The following is a 6,536-nucleotide window of genomic DNA, read 5'->3' as shown; positions in this document are numbered from 1 at the left end:
AACTCCCCCTCCCACTCTGCCGAGGACACGGAGGTCCTGGGCCTCTCACTCACCTATTGTACTCTATGCTACTTTCTCCCCACCCCCACCCTCCTCTAGCTTATCTCTCCATGCTTCAGGCTCTCTGCCTTTATTCCTGATGAAGGGCTTTTGCTCGAAATGTCAATTTTACTGCTCCTCAGATGCTGCCTGAATTGCTGTGCTCTTCCAGCACCACTAATCCAGAATCTGGTTTCCAGCATCTGCAGTCATTGTTTTTGCTAAAGCATCAGATCAGATGAGCTTTGCTTTCTAGCGTGTTACAGTCACAGTTTGAAATGGTCTATCCTGAAAATGAGCTCAGGATCCATCTAATTTCATGGAATAAATATCTGGATATGGTGTATTTCCAGTTCAAATTGTTTTATGCACTTTAATTTTATTTGCTCTATGGAGAAATTTAAGAATTAACTGGGACTGACCCTATAGAATGCTGAAGTCTAATTCTGGTCAAGAATACAGCATTGCAACTCTAAGTAACAGTGTCTTTTGAAAATTCTGGCTTTGTAACCAAGATAGTGCTGGAGAATGGCAAGTTTGTGCACTTTTCACAATACTGATGTATTCCTACACTTGAGTACGTGTGACAATAAAATCGAATTCTAATTCTAAAGTTTGATTTTTCCGACAAGCTATGACCCAAACACCAAGCTGAAAACAGAGCATTTAATACAAAGTTAGCTATTGGCAATGTTTCTGTTCAACTGCAAATGATAAGATGGAAATTTCCTGACCCTTGAATGATGAGGGTAATGGCAAGAAATTTAGCAAAATATGTCAAGAACAAAAAAAGCAGAATCTTGATATGGAGTAAAATATTCCCAATTTTCCATTTTAATGGTGATTTCAGAATCTTGCTATTGAGCAGCAACCACCTTATTTCCATATAATTGCATTTCATTATTAGTCCACTATGCTTCATTTTTATGCCACTTTCAATTCTCCCTTCCTTCACTAGTCAGTACATGAAAGTCAAAGCAGGTTCCTGGCAGCTACAGTTTGTCTTGGCCTTCATTCAAGTCTATCTTCATCACAAGTGAAAGGAGACAAATTGAGATAGGACAGTGGGATGCCACAGAGAACAGAAGGACATGGAGAGCTCACAGACTGATAGGCATTTGCCAAACAGAAGGAAGCTATTATGCCCACCATGTCCACACAGGTTAATAAAGATTTGATTACACTCATCCCATTTTCCATCACTTGCTCTATAGCTCTGGAGGCTACGGCACTGTAAGTGAATATCTAAATATTGCTTCAATGCTACGACAGTTTCTGACTTAACCATTCTTTCAGGTATTAGGTTCCAGAGACTCACCACCCTTTGGGTGAAAGAAAACTTCTCCTCAATTCTCCTTTGTTCTCTACCTCTTACTGTCAATTTATGTCTCTGGTCACTGACCTCTCAATGAATGGAAAAAGTCCCTTCCTACTCGGTCTATCAATGTCCCTCATAATGTTGCACACAGGTCCCCTCTGAATCTTCATTTCTCCGAAGTAAACAACCCCAGTCAGAATTTTCAGAACCTTCAGCCCAGGAAGCACACTGGTAAATCTCCTCTGTACCATCTCAAATGTAATCATATCCTTTTCATAATGTGGTGACTAGAACTGCATGTGGTACATCACTTGTGGCCTAAACCAGGGTTTTTTAAAGTTCCAGCATAACCTCCCTGCTCTTATATGGTATGCCTCAGCTAATAACAGCAAGTATCCCATATACTGGATAGTAGTAATAGGATAGGTCAGAGTCAGCATGGATTTATGAAGGGGAAATCATGCTTGACTAATCTTCTGGAATTTTTTGAGGATGTAACTCTGAAGATGGACGAGGGAGATCCAGTAGATGTAGTGTACCTGGACTTTCAGAAAGCTTTTGATAAAGTCCCACAAAATTAGGGCGCATGGAATTGGGGGCAAAGTACTAACTTGGATTGAAAGTTAGTTGGCTGAGCAGTTTAATGTGGATAAATGTATGGTTATCCACTTTGGTGGCAAGAACAGGAAGGCAGATTACTACCTAAATGGAATCAATTTAGGTAAAGGGGCAGTACAAAGAGATCTGGGTGTTCTTGTACACCAGTCAATGAAGGTAAGCATGCAGGTACAGCAGGTAGTGAAGAAGGCTATTAGCATGCTGGCCTTCATAACAAGAGGGATTGAGTATAGAAGCAAAGTGGTTCTTCCGCAGCTGTACAGGGCCCTGGTGAGACCACACCTGGAGTATTGTGAGCAGTTCTGGTCTCCAAATTTGAGGAAAGACATTCTGCCTATTGAGGGAGTGCAGCGTATGTTCACGAGGTCAATTCCTGGAATGGCGTGACTACCTTACGCTAAAAGACTGGAGCGACTGGGCTTATATACCCTTGAGTTTAGAAGACTGAGAGGGGATCTGATTGAGACATATAAAGGATTAGACACTCTGGAGGCAGGAAATATGTTTCCGCTGATGGGTGAGTGCCGAACCAGAGGACACAACTTAAAAATACGGGATAGACCATTTAGGACAGAGATGAGGAGAAACTTCTTCACCCAGTGAGTGGTGGCTGTGTGGAATGCTCTGCCCCAGAGGGCAGTGGAGGCCCAGTCTCTGGATTCATTTAAGAAAGAGTTGGATAGAGCTCTCAAGGATAGTGGAATCATAGGTTATGGAGATAAGGTAGGAACAGGATACTGATTAAGGCTGATCAGCCTTGATCATACTGAATGGTGGTGCAGGCTCGAAGGGCAGAATGGCCTACTCCTGCACCTATTGTCTATTGTCTATTGAGCACCTTATCTATCTGGTCTGCAACTTTGAGGGATCTGTGGATATGCACACCAAGGTCCTTCTGATCTTCAGTACTTTCTGCAGTCCTACCATGCACCATTTAAATGTTTGGCTTGTTACCCCTACTGAATGCATTACCTCACAATTATGTGTGTTGAATTCTATTCGCCACAGCACTGTCCACCTGACCAGTCCATTGACATCCTCCTGCAGTTTACATCATTTTTTCTCACTATTCACCAACTTCTAATTGTCATGTTATCCATGAATTCCTTGATCATACCCCTACATTTAAGACAAAAGAGCTCTTTTTGACATAGATCACAATCACTCTAGCCTTCACATTAAGAGAATGTATGGTGAACAAGGGCACGGCAATTCACAAGGCCATGAGCTCTGGGGGTAAATGGGGTGTTCATGGTTATATAAAGGGCTGAATGGAAATGGGGGCAATGAGCCACAGAGATAGCAACTCAAACATCAACATGAAGGATGGGATCATCATGCTGCATCTCAGGAAGAGCTTATAATATTGATGAGGAAACAAAAAGTGAAAACTTGCCATCTTCCATCCACAATTGGTTAGTTCAGTTGACTGAATGGTTGGTTCATGATGTAAAGTGATACCAACAGTGTGGGTTCAATTCCTGTACCAAATGAGGTTAACATGAGGGTCCCACCTTCTCAATCTTGTCTCTCGTCTGAGGTGTGGTGATCCTCAGGTTAAACTCTTGTCTCTCTCTATGGTCCTCTGGAATAAGGTTGACATTGTCCAAAAATGCGCTTGACAAATTATGGCCTCAAGCAATTATAATAATTACATCACCCATGCTAATCATACGTTCGTTATGTCAGCAAAGCAAATGCAAATTAGAGAAATTAACTTAAAATTGTCTCCTGGAGTTGGCATTTCAGAAGCATATTCTGTAGCTATCACAGGAAGACAACATTTTGGACCTTTTTACACCAATGTAGCATGAATGCTTTAGTTATGCTACATACATGTGGATACGATTACATATTCTGTATGACATTAATCTCACGAGGAAACCTTCACTGTATACTGTGTGAGGGCATACTTCTGATTGATGTGAGGACCCGTAGGTACAGTCACTGAAACAATATTCTCTTTCTGACATTCTCTACAGATTATCAGATCAGATCCTTGACGTGGACATTACTGTGGCTGGAATCCTTGTGGCATTGCTTAGGGAAACATTCTGATTGCAAAGGAAATGGAACTTCATTAGTAATTTTCTCTGGATGAAGCTGAGGATCAGAACATTGACTGGAAGGGATGTGCAAGACAATATAATGCAGCAATGTATCACTAAGTTTGTAAAGCCAAAGAGAACCTCATTCAAATCTTCCAGAATTAATAAGCTGGAATTGGACTTCCTTTAATTGTTTAACATTGTTGAACATATGGAAAACCCTTACTTTTTGCAAAGCACAGAGGGACCTTGTTATTGCATGACATTCACACGATGTACCTCAGAAACACACTGATGTTCCTTTGCCAGTACATTTCAAACCCACAACTTTATCATTTCAAGGGACGAGGCAGTAGATGCACATTTTCCTGTTGGTTTGCTGTAAAATACATGTTCCCTTTATACGTCAAGTAATGGAAATATTAAAGGCCACTTTCTCTGAAGCATTTCTGGAAAAAGCATCTAAGAACAAATTCCACGGAAGAAATCTTCAACTGCTTGTTACTTCTTTTTATTGGATTCAGTTTCTGGAGGAAGGGGTTGTTTCAGGCAGCTACCCAATTAAACACCAATAAGGGGAGAACAAGAGAAACAAACTCCAAAAGCCATTCTGAACTAATAACAGAAACTTGAAAAACTCTAAGCAGATCAGGCAGGATTGTGGAGAGAGAAACAAGGTTAACATTTTAAGAACATAAGACTAGGAGTAGGAAGAGGCAATTCAGCCCCTCAAGCTTGCTCCATCTTTTGATAAAATCATGACAGATCTCATCTCAGCCCCAAATCAACTTTCCTGCCTGCTTTCCATACCCTTAAATCCTTTACTGATTAAAAATCTATCTACTCCTGAAATTTACTCAATGTCCCAACACCCACCATACTCTGGATAGTGAACACCATGGATTCACACTTTTAACGAAGTAATTTCTCATCTCTGTTCGAAATCTGCTACCCCTTAGCAGAAAACTATGGCCTCTCATTCTAGATTGCCCCACATGACTAAACATTATTTCTATATCTGAAACAAAAACTGCTGGAAAAAAACTCAGCAGGTTTGGAATTATTTGAGGAGAGAAGGCAGAGTTAAAGTTTCAACTCCTGTGACCCTTCTTCAGAACTCTAGAGAGTATAGCCAAAACAGCTCCGTCTCTCTTCATAATAAAAAAAACCTTCATCTGTGGAATTGAGCTAACAAAACTCCTCTAAACTGCCTCCAATATAACTAGGTTCCTCCTCAAGTAAAGGGACCATAATTTTACACAGTACTCATATGGTCGCATGAGTACCTTGTCTAGTTGCAGCAATATTTCCTTTCTTTTATACTCTATTCCTTTAGCAATAAATGATCAAAATTCATTTCTCTTTCTTATTACCTGCTGTACCTGCATTCTAGTTTTCTGCGATTCATGCATGAGGATACTCAGATCCCTCTGCACCAAAGCACTCTGAATTTTCTCATCACTTAAATAATAAATTGCCTTTCTATCCCTCCCACTAAAATAGATAACCTCATAAGTCAACTTTCTGTCAGAACTGGAAGAGCTAAGCAACTATCTTATTTGCCATTTCTCAACAAACTGGTATTAATATGAGGTTTAACCACTTTAGACCTTAACTACCACCCACTTATTTAGATGGCAGGTAGAGATGATGGAGGACAATAATATTGGATCCACTGGGAGTGGAGGACTGTCAGCTGGTGTTTCACATGGGAACCCTTCTTGACACAGAACTAGATTGACACCCCTGAGATCTACCCAATGTTTCAGTCAAATATTTAGACCATTGCATCCTTTGCACATCATTTCTCATCACTGATTGGTCTTTAGTACATGAATGCTTTAGTTTATAAATATACTATGTAAGTTGATATCTAGAATGTACAAAAATTTATATACCAGAGCAGCAGCATTATCATCTGATATAATTGTCACTGTTAAAAGATGGCCATCAAAAAAAAGTCAGAGATGAGTCCTGACTTTTAAATAGGATTAAATGAAAATGTTGTGCTTAAGGTCCCTGGAAACATAATGTACTGCAATGGAAAAGTCATGCAAGTGAAGACACAATATTTTAAAATTATAAATATTAGTCCATTAGCCCGGCTAGCTCAGTCAGTAGAGCATGGGACTCTTAATCCCAGGGTGGTGGATTCGAGCCCCACGTTGGGTGTACTATTCCAGACTTTATAAAAGATCTTAAAGTAAGGAAACACTTAGGAAGCAGCGATCATAATATGGTAGAGTTCAATCTGCAGTTTGAAAGAGAGAAGGCAAAATCGGATGTAATGGTGTTACAGTTAAATAAAGGTAATTACGAGGGCATGAGAGAGGAACTGATGAAAATCAACTGGAAGCAGAGTCTAGCGGGGAAGACAGTAGAGCAAAAATGGCAGGCGTTTGTACATTCAATTGAGGACACTGTACAGAGGTTCATCCCCAAGAAAAGAAAGATTATCCGGGGAGGGATTAGACAGCCATGGCTGACAAAGGAAGTCAGGAAATGTATCAAAG

General features: G+C 40.3%; 1 non-coding gene across 1 annotated transcript; it reads left to right on the top strand.

Moving 5' to 3' along the window:
* The first annotated feature begins 6,122 nt into the window (after positions 1–6,122).
* On the top strand, positions 6,123–6,195 carry trnak-cuu. The gene has a single exon. It is a non-coding gene; the product is annotated as a tRNA-Lys (tRNA).
* The last annotated feature ends 341 nt before the right edge of the window (positions 6,196–6,536 follow it).

Source organism: Chiloscyllium plagiosum, chromosome 10, assembly GCF_004010195.1.
Source record: "Chiloscyllium plagiosum isolate BGI_BamShark_2017 chromosome 10, ASM401019v2, whole genome shotgun sequence".
NCBI lineage: Eukaryota > Metazoa > Chordata > Chondrichthyes > Orectolobiformes > Hemiscylliidae > Chiloscyllium > Chiloscyllium plagiosum.
Note: the sequence above shows the minus strand (reverse complement) of the source record. Positions and strands in the feature narration are given on the sequence as shown.